The sequence below is a fragment of the Cynocephalus volans genome, chromosome 18 (assembly GCF_027409185.1).
Source record: "Cynocephalus volans isolate mCynVol1 chromosome 18, mCynVol1.pri, whole genome shotgun sequence".
In the NCBI taxonomy this organism is placed as follows: Eukaryota; Metazoa; Chordata; class Mammalia; order Dermoptera; family Cynocephalidae; genus Cynocephalus; species Cynocephalus volans.
In genome coordinates, this window is record NC_084477.1 from 1,745,924 (window position 1) to 1,761,130 (window position 15,207).

A 15,207-nucleotide genomic window follows, 5' to 3' on the forward strand; every position below is an offset into this window, starting at 1 on the left:
GACAAGGAATTTCGAGTGATAATTCTAAGGAAACTGAATGAGATACAAGAAAACTCAGCTAGACATCATGATGAAATGAGGAAAAGTATACAGGATCTGAAAGAGGAAATATACAAGGAAATCAATGTCCTGAAAAAAAATGTAGCAGAACTTGCTGAACTGAAGAAGTTATTCAGCGAAATAAAAAGCACAACGGAGAGTTTAACCAGCAGGCTTGTCGAAGTTGAAGAGAGAACCTCTGAACTTGAAGATGGGCTGTTTGAAATAACGCAAGCAGACAAAAAGAAAGAAAAAAGAATCAAGGACATGGAAGGAAATCTGAGAGAGATATCAGACAACCTCAAGCGCTCAAATATCCGAGTCATGGGTATTCCAGAAGGGGAAGAAAATGGAGTTTCCATTGAAAACATATTCAACAAAATAGTGGCAGAAAACTTCCCAGGTATAGGAAAAATCACAGATCTTCAGATCCAGGAAGCTCAACGATCTCCAAACGTATTCAACCCAAAAAGGCCTTCTCCAAGACATGTCATAGTCAAATTGGCAAAACTCAGAGACAAAGAGAGAATCTTAAAAGCTGCAAGAGAGAAGCGTCAAATCACCTATAAGGGAGCCCCAATCAGGTTAACATCAGACTTTTCATCACAAACCCTAAAAGCTAGAAAGGAATGGGATGATATTTTCAAAATACTAAAAGACAAAGATTGCCAGCCAAGAATACTCTACCCTGCAAGGCTATCCTTCCGAAATGAGGGGCAAATTGTATATTTCTCAGACAAACAAAAACTGCGGGAGTTCACTACCACACGACCACCCTTACAAGAAATCCTCAAGGGAGTACTGGGTTTGGTTCCTGAAAAATAACCACCACTGCCATAAAAACCCAAGAAAAATCTAAACCCGCTAGTACAATAAAAATGGCATTCATGAAGAGAAAACAAGCTAACAAAAACACTATCTACAACCTAAGGAACCAACAAACAAAGAAACCAAACAGTAAATCAGAAAGCAAGGAACAAAAGACACCTAAGACAACCAAACAACCAATAAAATGCTAGGAATAAATCAACACCTTTCAATAACAACTCTTAATGTTAAAGGCTTAAATTCCCCCAATTAAAAGACACAGACTGGCTGACTGGATCAAAAAGCAGGACCCAACTATATGCTGCCTACAAGAGACCCACCTCACCCATAAAGATTCACACAGACTAAGAGTGAAAGGATGGAAAAAGATTTACCATGCAAACAGAAAAGAAAAACGAGCTGGAGTAGCTATTCTTATATCTGACAAAATAGACTTTAAACTAAAAACCATAAAAAGAGACAATGAGGGACACTACTTAATGATAAAAGGACTGATCCATCAAGAAGACATAACAATCATAAATATGTACGCACCCAATGTTGGAGCAGCCAGATTTATAAAACAAACTCTATTAGACCTAAAGAAGGAAATAGACACTAATACCATAATAGCAGGGGACCTGAACACTCCACTGTCAATATTAGACAGATCATCTAGGCAAAGAATCAGTAGAGAAACACAAGATCTAAACAAGACTCTAGACCAATTGGAATTGGCAGATATCTACAGAACATTCCACCCAACAACCTCAGAATATTCATTCTTCTCATCAGCACATGGATCATTCTCCAGGATAGATCACGTATTAGGTCACAAATCAAGTCTCAATAAATTCAAAAAAATTGGAATTATCCCATGTATCTTCTCAGACCACAATGGATTAAAACTAGAAATTAATAACAAACAAATCTCTGGAAACTATACAAACACATGGAAATTAAACAGCATTCTACTTAATGACATATGGGTCCAAGAAGAAATCAAGCAGGAAATCAAAAAGTTTATTGAAACTAATGAAAACAATGATACATCATACCAAAACCTGTGGGATACTGCAAAAGCAGTATTGAGGGGAAAATTTATTGCATTAAATGCTCACTTCAGAAGAATAGAAAGATGGCAAGTGAACAACCTAACACTTCACCTTAAAGAACTAGAAAAACAAGAACAATCCAAACCTAAAGTTAGCAGACGGAAAGAAATCATTAAGATCAGAGCAGAACTGAATGAAATTGAAAACCAAAAAACAATTCAAAAGATCAACGAATCAAAAAGTTGGTTTTTTGAAAAGATAAATAAAATAGACAAACCATTAGCATGGCTAACAAAAAAAAAAAGAAGAGAGAAGACTCAAATAACAAAAATTAGAAATGAAAAAGGCGATATTACAACTGATTCATCTGAAATACAAGGAATCATTCGAGACTACTATAAACAACTATACGACAACAAATTTGAAAATCTGGAGGAAATGGATAAATTTCTGGACACACACAAGCTCCCAAAACTGAACCGTGAAGACGTAGAAAATTTGCACAGACCAATAACAATAAAGGAGATTGAAGCTGTTATCAGAAGGCTCCCAACAAAGAAAAGCCCAGGACCAGATGGATTCACAGCAGAATTTTACCAAACATTCAAACAGGAATTGACACCGATTCTTTACAAACTATTCCAAAAGATTGAAACGGACGCAAATCTCCCAAACTCATTCTATGAAGCAAACATCATCCTGATACCAAAACCAGGTTGAGATATAACCAAAAAAGAAAACTACAGGCCGATATCCTTGATGAATATAGATGCAAAAATCCTCACTAAAATACTAGCAAACAGAATACAGCAACACATACGAAAAATTATTCATCACGATCAAGTGGGATTCATCCCAGGGATGCAAGGTTGGTTCAACATACGCAAATCAATAAATGTGATACACCATATTAATAAACTCAAACACAAGGACCATATGATCATCTCTATAGATGCTGAAAAAGCATTTGATAAAGTTCAGCACTCATTCATGACAAAGACCCTCTATAAGTTAGGTATAGAGGGAAAGTATCTCAACATAATTAAAGCCATATATGCCAAACCCACTGCCAATATCATCCTGAATGGGGAAAAGCTGAAAGCTTTTCCTTTAAGAACAGGAACTAGACAAGGATGCCCACTCTCACCACTCCTATTCAACATAGTGTTGGAAGTACTCACCAGAGCAATCAGAGAAGAGAAGGAAATAAAGGGCATCCAGATTGGAAACGATGAAGTCAAACTGTCCCTGTTTGCAGATGACTTGATCCTATATATCGAACAGCCTAAAACCTCTACAAAAAAACTGTTGGAATTGATAAATGATTTCAGCAATGTAGCAGGATACAAAATCAACACACAAAAATCAGTAGCATTTCTTTTCTCCAATAGTGAACACGCAGAAGGAGAAATGAAGAAAGCCTGCCCATTTACAATAGCCACCAAAAAAATAAAATACTTAGGAATTGAGTTAACCAAGGATGTGAAAAATCTCTATAATGAGAACTACAAACCACTGCTGAGAGAAATTAGAGAGGATACAAGAAGATGGAAAGATATTCCATGCTCTTGGATTGGAAGAATCAACATAGTGAAAATGTCCATACTACCCAAAGTGATATACAAATTCAACGCAATCCCCATCAAAATTCCAAAGACATTTTTCTCAGAAATGGAAAATACTATTCAGACATTTATATGGAACAATAAAAGACCACGAATAGCCAAAGCAATGCTCAGCAAAGAAAATAAAGCTGGAGGCATAACACTACCTGACTTTAAGCTATACTACAAAGCTATAATAACCAAAACAGTATGGTACTGGCATAAAAACAGACACGCTGACCAATGGAATAGAATAGAGAATCCAGAAATCAACCCACACACTTACTGCCATCTGATCTTTGACGAAGGCACCAAGCCTATTCACTGAGGAAGGGACTGCCTCTTCAGCAAGTGGTGCTGGGATAACTGGATATCGATATGCAGGAGAATGAAACTAGATCCATACCTCTCACCGTATACTAAAATCAACTCAAAATGGATTAAGGATTTAAATATACATCCTGAGACAATAAAACTTCTTAAAGAAAACATAGGAGAAACACTTCAGGAAATAGGACTGTGCACAGACTTCATGAATACGACCCCAAAAGCACAGGCAACCAAAGGAAAAATAAACAAATGGGATTATATCAAACTAAAAAGCTTCTGCACAGCAAAAGAAACAATTAACAGAGTTAAAAGACAACCAACAGAGTGGGAGAAAATATTTGCAAAATATATATCTGACAAAGGATTAATATCCAGAATATATAAGGAACTCAAACAACTTTACAAGAAGAAAACAAGCAACCCAATTAAAAAATGGGCAAAAGAGCTAAGTAGGCATTTCTCTAAGGAAGATATACAAATGGCCAACAGACATATGAAAAGATGCTCAACATCCCTCAGCATCCGGGAAATGCAAATCAAAACCACATTGAGATACCATCTAACCCCAGTTAGGATGGCTAAAATCCAAAAGACTATGAACGATAAATGCTGGGGAGGCTGCGGAGAAAAAGGAACTCTCATACATTGTTGGTGGGACTGCAAAATGGTGCAGCCTCTATGGAAAATGGTATGGAGGTTCCTTAAACAATTGCAAATAGATCTACCATACGACCCAGCCATCCCACTGTTGGGAATATACCCAGAGGAATGGAAATCATCAAGTCGAAGGTATACCTGTTCCCCAATGTTCATCGCAGCACTCTTTACAATAGCCAAGAGTTGGAACCAGCCCAAATGCCCATCATCAGATGAGTGGATATGGAAAATGTGGTACATCTACACAATGGAATACTACTCAGCTATAAAAACGAATGAAATACTGCCATTTGCAACAACATGGATGGACCTTGAGAGAATTATATTAAATGAAACAAGTCAGGCACAGAAAGAGAAATACCACATGTTCTCACTTATTGGATGGAGCTAAAAATTAATATATAAATTCACACACACACACACACACACACACACACACACACACACACACACACACACACACACACACACACACACAAACCGGCGGGGAGAAGATATAACAACCACAATTATTTGAAGTTGATACGACAAGCAAACAGAAAGGACATTGTTGGGGGGAAAGGGGGGAGGGAGAAGGGAGGGAGGTTTTGGTGATGGGGAGCAATAATCAGCTACAATATATATCGACAAAATAAAATTTAAAAAAAATAAATACATAAAATAAATAAATAAATAAAAAATAAACCCTACCCATCCGGTGTCCATTCTGGGTTGGATCTGACCTCCTGAAACGCCATTTCAGCAACACTGCGTACATAGACAGGATTTCTTTACAATCTGGGTGACTGAGAGTCACGAGCTTCCCCACACACAAGGAAGCTTTACGCAGGGCTGCAAGTACTGCAAGTAAAGAGAACGTACAGTCACACATCATCTGAGGGTGCTCGCGGTTTGAAAGCGCATGGGAAAATAGCATTAGACGAGACTTGAGTGCACCACGAGGGGACCCATGTGGAAATGACTGAGAAGCATACTCAGAGGAGGATCCTCTTCGGTTTTTCAGGCGTTGTGAGGAAAAAGAGCAGCACCATGACGAATACGCCTCGCAAGTTTTCAAATTCCTCTTTGGGTAGTTCGTGGGAAAACACCATTAGTGGCAACAGTTTGCACGTGCTAAGAGGGCATTCGGGAAGTGATGTGTGGATGATTGTCAGAACAGGTGTGACATTTGGAATGAAACTTCCCCGAGTGAAACAGGACTAGATAAAGTAGAACTCACACATGTGTTGAAGAAGTTCCCGTTTGGATCTGGTATGGAGGAACCAAATCAAAAGCAGCATTGGATACAGGATGGGAGCACCTTTTTTCAAAATCTCTTGTGAAGATGGTCCCAGGAGGTTTCCATTCACATATGAGGTTTTCGGAGGGAATCAAATCAACACAAAGTAGACCTCTCATATTGGCGACGAACTTCCGGTTTGGAACGGGTCGCGGAATCCACCACTACAATCCCCTGAAGTGTCCAATAGGGGAATACTCCTGGAAATCTCTGAGATTCCTACAAGAGGAAAGTCCCCATTACTAGACGCAGTGTACGGGAGTGAAAAAAGCACTGCAAGGTACACCTCAAAAAGAACTCTCAGATATGCTTGTTTAGATAGGGAACGGAAAGCACCATTTCAATGGCATTACATAATCGGTAAAGCTGCATTGCCAGACATGACTGGGAAAGATTCCCACGGATGCTTTCGCATTAAATATTCACTCTAACTCAATGAAGGGAAGCAGCACGATGGAGACCTCACTTCTATATAGCCGACATTCTTCTTGAGCATGTGTTAGCGAAACGTCATTTTAAGCAGCGTGTGGTCAATTGGAAGAGAGGAATGGATGATGTGGAGGTAGGCCTGGCGTCCGGAGCTCAGAGAGTCCTTTAAGCCCATTCGAACCCTTCACACGCAGTTCTGGGAGCTAGGTAAAAGGCAAATTTTCAATCGAGCCACGATGGAAGATACTGTAGACTCTATTCAACACACAGTCGTGTAGGAGCTAGGCAGTGCAACGGGGATACTCAGACACTCCAGTGTTACAGGCAAAGTCGAAAGGGAAAGTGAGCCGCTGTGAGCAGAGAAAACATGTTCTAATTGGAAGGGTGAGCTCTGCTGGCCAGCTCTGCTTCCCGAACTGCAGAACACACCACAACGATTGACTGAACCAGAACCTTGGTGCACATGCGCTCTAAGTCCACCCACACACAACTGCGAAGCACCAGAAATGCGCTGCCCGACCCCCAACCAAACCTGAGTGGAGGGAGCCTGACTACGTTATCCTATCTTCCCCACGGATGACAAGCTCAATAACCGATGGTCACACACACAACAACTCAGTGTCTTGGTTAACGGACACAGAGAATGGCAGCAGCGCGTGGAGATCTCTCAGCCATATTGGAGATATTCTCCGTTGGAAGGTGGATTGGATTTTCCCACTCGAAACAGCATTGAGTATATGATTCAAGAGCACTGGCGGAAATGCTGGTGTAAGATAGGCACACGATCTTCCCCACTTAGATTTGACCTTAGCGCAGTGAAACCAGGCACCACCATGTAGACGTCACAAGTACCCTCCGGAATTGAAAGTTCGGAACGTTTTGATGACCCGCCTTTATGAGAACTTTTCCGGACATGGCTGAGGAAAGTTCCCCAGCCACGTCTGTGAAAGATACTCATGCAATTTTCCCAGAAGAGAATTGAGCTTAACCGAGGTAAAGAGAGCACCCCAGTGTTTAAAACCTACCCATCCGGAGTTTCAAGATGGCGGCGGCTGCGGCGGCTGGCGCGGAGTAGCGGAGGTGTAAAAGGCGGCCACTGGGCCTCAGGCAGCTGGGAAACTTGTGGACCTTCCTCTCACCATCTCTTAAGGGAGGACTACAGCTGCTGGCCGGTCATGGGGCCTCAACGCCACCTTGCCCCCGGCAGTAGAGGCTGCCTCATTTACAGGCAACAACTTTGAAGTGTGGAGCAGGAAAAGAAGTGATTCTTAGCTGCAAAAGCGAGTCTTGAAACAGGGAACACGGCGCCACGACTGCTGTGGATGCAGCCAGGATCCCGGACGCTGGGGCCGCGCTGAAGGCGGCCAGCTGCCCTATTCAGGATTCGAGGTTTCAGACCGGCACTAAAGAAGACTCCTGGGAGCGCCCGAGCTGCGCCGCGACTGAATACCCGAGGCGGCAGTGCCGAGAACACGGAAGGCGACAAACCAGAGACAGAGAGCGAGCACCCGACCTGGCACAGCTCTGTTCGGTGGGTGGATGCCCACGCGGCTCCCGCCTGCACCACCAGGCCACTCACCGCCCCGGTGCTGCCTCCATTTTCCCAGGTGCGGGCAGCTCCGCCCTGCTCGGCCATCACTGAGCCCATTTGCTTGGCCTGGCGCGGGGCTTTCCGGAGCCTGCGGGCCGGCCTCCTCTCCCACTCCCTCCGCGGTTCTCTGGCGGGGCTGGGGGCGTGGGGCATCCCGACCAGTGTTGGGAGGGCAAGGAAGTACGGGCGGGCCGACTGTCTCTCCACCACACCCTGGGCTCCGGCCCCGGTAAACTTCCTGTTACTGGGAGGCAGATACCATCTCTGCGACCACCAGTTTGGAAAAAAGCCTAACGAATTTCTGGTTGGGAATAGTGTGGTAGGAGAGTTCCCAGGTCCGCTTGATCCTGATGGAGAGCAGGCTGCAGGCGGGCACTAGACTCGGTCTATACCCAGGGGATACAAAGGTGAACAAGACCCGAGAAAGATCTACACAGTGCTACAAAGGCACCCAGAGAGACCGGTCGTCTGTGCCTAGCAGAAACCTGGTAGACTTCCTGGGCGAGGCGGTGCTGAGCAGGGTCTTGAAGGCCCAGCTGATAGACGAGGGGTGCAGAAGACACACCCCAGCCCAGCACAGTGTGCACAGAGGGGGGAGACGTGCGGTCAGGGAGGCGGAGACTCGACAGAAACCACACACCCGGTGGGGTCACCACTGCACGATCTAACAGCCTGGGCCAGAGCACACGGAACGGGGAGAAGTCCTGTACAGGAAGTGAAAGCTCAACAGAGATCACACACCCTGTGGTGCGTGATCCACCAGCCCAGCAGAGTCCAAGCTGACCAGAAAGGTGGATCCCCGGAGAAGCCCAAGACCCGAGGCAACCACACACACAAGACACTAGAGGCCAACTGAGCAGTCACGGCGGGAGCCATACCAAATTGGCAACCACAGCAACATCCTAGTTAGTCATTAGTCTCAAACCGGTGGACTGTGAAACCCCCTGCCACAATGAATAAACACCAAAAAAAAAAAGACACCAGAAATACAAAAAATCAAGAAAGTACACCACCAAAAGTTAATAAATCTTATACTCTAGATCCTATAGAACAAGAAGCCCTTGAAATAACTGACAAGGAATTTCGAGTGATAATTCTAAGGAAACTGAATGAGATACAAGAAAACTCAGCTAGACATCATGATGAAATGAGGAAAAGTATACAGGATCTGAAAGAGGAAATATACAAGGAAATCAATGTCCTGAAAAAAAATGTAGCAGAACTTGCTGAACTGAAGAAGTTATTCAGCGAAATAAAAAGCACAACGGAGAGTTTAACCAGCAGGCTTGTCGAAGTTGAAGAGAGAACCTCTGAACTTGAAGATGGGCTGTTTGAAATAACGCAAGCAGACAAAAAGAAAGAAAAAAGAATCAAGGACATGGAAGGAAATCTGAGAGAGATATCAGACAACCTCAAGCGCTCAAATATCCGAGTCATGGGTATTCCAGAAGGGGAAGAAAATGGAGTTTCCATTGAAAACATATTCAACAAAATAGTGGCAGAAAACTTCCCAGGTATAGGAAAAATCACAGATCTTCAGATCCAGGAAGCTCAACGATCTCCAAACGTATTCAACCCAAAAAGGCCTTCTCCAAGACATGTCATAGTCAAATTGGCAAAACTCAGAGACAAAGAGAGAATCTTAAAAGCTGCAAGAGAGAAGCGTCAAATCACCTATAAGGGAGCCCCAATCAGGTTAACATCAGACTTTTCATCACAAACCCTAAAAGCTAGAAAGGAATGGGATGATATTTTCAAAATACTAAAAGACAAAGATTGCCAGCCAAGAATACTCTACCCTGCAAGGCTATCCTTCCGAAATGAGGGGCAAATTGTATATTTCTCAGACAAACAAAAACTGCGGGAGTTCACTACCACACGACCACCCTTACAAGAAATCCTCAAGGGAGTACTGGGTTTGGTTCCTGAAAAATAACTACCACTGCCATAAAAACCCAAGAAAAATCTAAACCCGCTAGTACAATAAAAATGGCATTCATGAAGAGAAAACAAGCTAACAAAAACACTATCTACAACCTAAGGAACCAACAAACAAAGAAACCAAACAGTAAATCAGAAAGCAAGGAACAAAAGACACCTAAGACAACCAAACAACCAATAAAATGCTAGGAATAAATCAACACCTTTCAATAACAACTCTTAATGTTAAAGGCTTAAATTCCCCCAATTAAAAGACACAGACTGGCTGACTGGATCAAAAAGCAGGACCCAACTATATGCTGCCTACAAGAGACCCACCTCACCCATAAAGATTCACACAGACTAAGAGTGAAAGGATGGAAAAAGATTTACCATGCAAACAGAAAAGAAAAACGAGCTGGAGTAGCTATTCTTATATCTGACAAAATAGACTTTAAACTAAAAACCATAAAAAGAGACAATGAGGGACACTACTTAATGATAAAAGGACTGATCCATCAAGAAGACATAACAATCATAAATATGTACGCACCCAATGTTGGAGCAGCCAGATTTATAAAACAAACTCTATTAGACCTAAAGAAGGAAATAGACACTAATACCATAATAGCAGGGGACCTGAACACTCCACTGTCAATATTAGACAGATCATCTAGGCAAAGAATCAGTAGAGAAACACAAGATCTAAACAAGACTCTAGACCAATTGGAATTGGCAGATATCTACAGAACATTCCACCCAACAACCTCAGAATATTCATTCTTCTCATCAGCACATGGATCATTCTCCAGGATAGATCACGTATTAGGTCACAAATCAAGTCTCAATAAATTCAAAAAAATTGGAATTATCCCATGTATCTTCTCAGACCACAATGGATTAAAACTAGAAATTAATAACAAACAAATCTCTGGAAACTATACAAACACATGGAAATTAAACAGCATTCTACTTAATGACATATGGGTCCAAGAACAAATCAAGCAGGAAATCAAAAAGTTTATTGAAACTAATGAAAACAATGATACATCATACCAAAACCTGTGGGATACTGCAAAAGCAGTATTGAGGGGAAAATTTATTGCATTAAATGCTCACTTCAGAAGAATAGAAAGATGGCAAGTGAACAACCTAACACTTCACCTTAAAGAACTAGAAAAACAAGAACAATCCAAACCTAAAGTTAGCAGACGGAAAGAAATCATTAAGATCAGAGCAGAACTGAATGAAATTGAAAACCAAAAAACAATTCAAAAGATCAACGAATCAAAAAGTTGGTTTTTTGAAAAGATAAATAAAATAGACAAACCATTAGCATGGCTAACAAAAAAAAAAAAGAAGAGAGAAGACTCAAATAACAAAAATTAGAAATGAAAAAGGCGATATTACAACTGATTCATCTGAAATACAAGGAATCATTCGAGACTACTATAAACCACTATACGACAACAAATTTGAAAATCTGGAGGAAATGGATAAATTTCTGGACACACACAAGCTCCCAAAACTGAACCGTGAAGACGTAGAAAATTTGCACAGACCAATAACAATAAAGGAGATTGAAGCTGTTATCAGAAGGCTCCCAACAAAGAAAAGCCCAGGACCAGATGGATTCACAGCAGAATTTTACCAAACATTCAAACAGGAATTGACACCGATTCTTTACAAACTATTCCAAGAGATTGAAACGGACGCAAATCTCCCAAACTCATTCTATGAAGCAAACATCATCCTGATACCAAAACCAGGTTGAGATATAACCAAAAAAGAAAACTACAGGCCGATATCCTTGATGAATATAGATGCAAAAATCCTCACTAAAATACTAGCAAACAGAATACAGCAACACATACGAAAAATTATTCATCACGATCAAGTGGGATTCATCCCAGGGATGCAAGGTTGGTTCAACATACGCAAATCAATAAATGTGATACACCATATTAATAAACTCAAACACAAGGACCATATGATCATCTCTATAGATGCTGAAAAGGCATTTGATAAAGTTCAGCACTCATTCATGACAAAGACCCTCTATAAGTTAGGTATAGAGGGAAAGTATCTCAACATAATTAAAGCCATATATGCCAAACCCACTGCCAATATCATCCTGAATGGGGAAAAGCTGAAAGCTTTTCCTTTAAGAACAGGAACTAGACAAGGATGCCCACTCTCACCACTCCTATTCAGCATAGTGTTGGAAGTACTCACCAGAGCAATCAGAGAAGAGAAGGAAATAAAGGGCATCCAGATTGGAAACGATGAAGTCAAACTGTCCCTGTTTGCAGATGACATGATCCTATATATCGAACAGCCTAAAACCTCTACAAAAAAACTGTTGGAATTGATAAATGATTTCAGCAATGTAGCAGGATACAAAATCAACACACAAAAATCAGTAGCATTTCTTTTCTCCAATAGTGAACACGCAGAAGGAGAAATCAAGAAAGCCTGCCCATTTACAATAGCCACCAAAAAAATAAAATACTTAGGAATTGAGTTAACCACGGATGTGAAAAATCTCTATAATGAGAACTACAAACCACTGCTGAGAGAAATTAGAGAGGATACAAGAAGATGGAAAGATATTCCATGCTCTTGGATTGGAAGAATCAACATAGTGAAAATGTCCATACTACCCAAAGTGATATACAAATTCAACGCAATCCCCATCAAAATTCCAAAGACATTTTTCTCAGAAATGGAAAAAACTATTCAGACATTTATATGGAACAATAAAAGACCACGAATAGCCAAAGCAATGCTCAGCAAAGAAAATAAAGCTGGAGGCATAACACTACCTGACTTTAAGCTATACTACAAAGCTATAATAACCAAAACAGTATGGTACTGGCATAAAAACAGACACACTGACCAATGGAATAGAATAGAGAATCCAGAAATCAACCCACACACTTACGGCCATCTGATCTTTGACGAAGGCACCAAGCCTATTCACTGGGGAAGGGACTGCCTCTTCAGCAAGTGGTGCTGGGATAACTGGATATCGATATGCAGGAGAATGAAACTAGATCCATACCTCTCACCGTATACTAAAATCAACTCAAAATGGATTAAGGATTTAAATATACATCCTGAGACAATAAAACTTCTTAAAGAAAACATAGGAGAAACACTTCAGGAAATAGGACTGTGCACAGACTTCATGAATACGACCCCAAAAGCACAGGCAACCAAAGGAAAAATAAACAAATGGGATTATATCAAACTAAAAAGCTTCTGCACAGCAAAAGAAACAATTAACAGAGTTAAAAGACAACCAACAGAGTGGGAGAAAATATTTGCAAAATATATATCTGACAAAGGATTAATATCCAGAATATGTAAGGAACTCAAACAACTTTACAAGAAGAAAACAAGCAACCCAATTAAAAAATGGGCAAAAGAGCTAAGTAGGCATTTCTCTAAGGAAGATATACAAATGGCCAACAGACATATGAAAAGATGCTCAACATCCCTCAGCATCCGGGAAATGCAAATCAAAACCACATTGAGATACCATCTAACCCCAGTTAGGATGGCTAAAATCCAAAAGACTATGAACGATAAATGCTGGGGAGGCTGCGGAGAAAAAGGAACTCTCATACATTGTTGGTGGGACTGCAAAATGGTGCAGCCTCTATGGAAAATGGTATGGAGGTTCCTTAAACAATTGCAAATAGATCTACCATACGACCCAGCCATCCCACTGTTGGGAATATACCCAGAGGAATGGAAATCATCAAGTCGAAGGTATACCTGTTCCCCAATGTTCATCGCAGCACTCTTTACAATAGCCAAGAGTTGGAACCAGCCCAAATGCCCATCATCAGATGAGTGGATATGGAAAATGTGGTACATCTACACAATGGAATACTACTCAGCTATAAAAACGAATGAAATACTGCCATTTGCAACAACATGGATGGACCTTGAGAGAATTATATTAAATGAAACAAGTCAGGCACAGAAAGAGAAATACCACATGTTCTCACTTATTGGATGGAGCTAAAAATTAATATATAAATTCACACACACACACACACACACACACACACACACACACACACACACACACACACACACAAACCGGCGGGGAGAAGATATAACAACCACAATTATTTGAAGTTGATACGACAAGCAAACAGAAAGGACATTGTTGGGGGGGAAGGGGGGGAGGGAGAAGGGAGGGAGGTTTTGGTGATGGGGAGCAATAATCAGCTACAATATATATCGACAAAATAAAATTTAAAAAAAATAAATACATAAAATAAATAAATAAATAAAAAATAAACCCTACCCATCCGGTGTCCATTCTGGGTTGGATCTGACCTCCTGAAACGCCATTTCAGCAACACTGCGTACATAGACAGGATTTCTTTACAATCTGGGTGACTGAGAGTCACGAGCTTCCCCACACACAAGGAAGCTTTACGCAGGGCTGCAAGTACTGCAAGTAAAGAGAACGTACAGTCACACATCATCTGAGGGTGCTCGCGGTTTGAAAGCGCATGGGAAAATAGCATTAGACGAGACTTGAGTGCACCACGAGGGGACCCATGTGGAAATGACTGAGAAGCATACTCAGAGGAGGATCCTCTTCGGTTTTTCAGGCGTTGTGAGGAAAAAGAGCAGCACCATGACGAATACGCCTCGCAAGTTTTCAAATTCCTCTTTGGGTAGTTCGTGGGAAAACACCATTAGAGGCAACAGTTTGCACGTGCTAAGAGGGCATTCGGGAAGTGATGTGTGGATGATTGTCAGAACAGGTGTGACATTTGGAATGAAACTTCCCCGAGTGAAACAGGACTAGATAAAGTAGAACTCACACATGTGTTGAAGAAGTTCCCGTTTGGATCTGGTATGGAGGAACCAAATCAAAAGCAGCATTGGATACAGGATGGGAGCACCTTTTTTCAAAATCTCTTGTGAAGATGGTCCCAGGAGGTTTCCATTCACATATGAGGTTTTCGGAGGGAATCAAATCAACACAAAGTAGACCTCTCATATTGGCGACGAACTTCCGGTTTGGAACGGGTCGCGGAATCCACCACTACAATCCCCTGAAGTGTCCAATAGGGGAATACTCCTGGAAATCTCTGAGATTCCTACAAGAGGAAAGTCCCCATTACTAGACGCAGTGTACGGGAGTGAAAAAAGCACTGCAAGGTACACCTCAAAAAGAACTCTCAGATATGCTTGTTTAGATAGGGAACGGAAAGCACCATTTCAATGGCATTACATAATCGGTAAAGCTGCATTGCCAGACATGACTGGGAAAGATTCCCACGGATGCTTTCGCATTAAATATTCACTCTAACTCAATGAAGGGAAGCAGCACGATGGAGACCTCACTTCTATATAGCCGACATTCTTCTTGAGCATGTGTTAGCGAAACGTCATTTTAAGCAGCGTGTGGTCAATTGGAAGAGAGGAATGGATGATGTGGAGGTAGGCCTGGCGTCCGGAGCT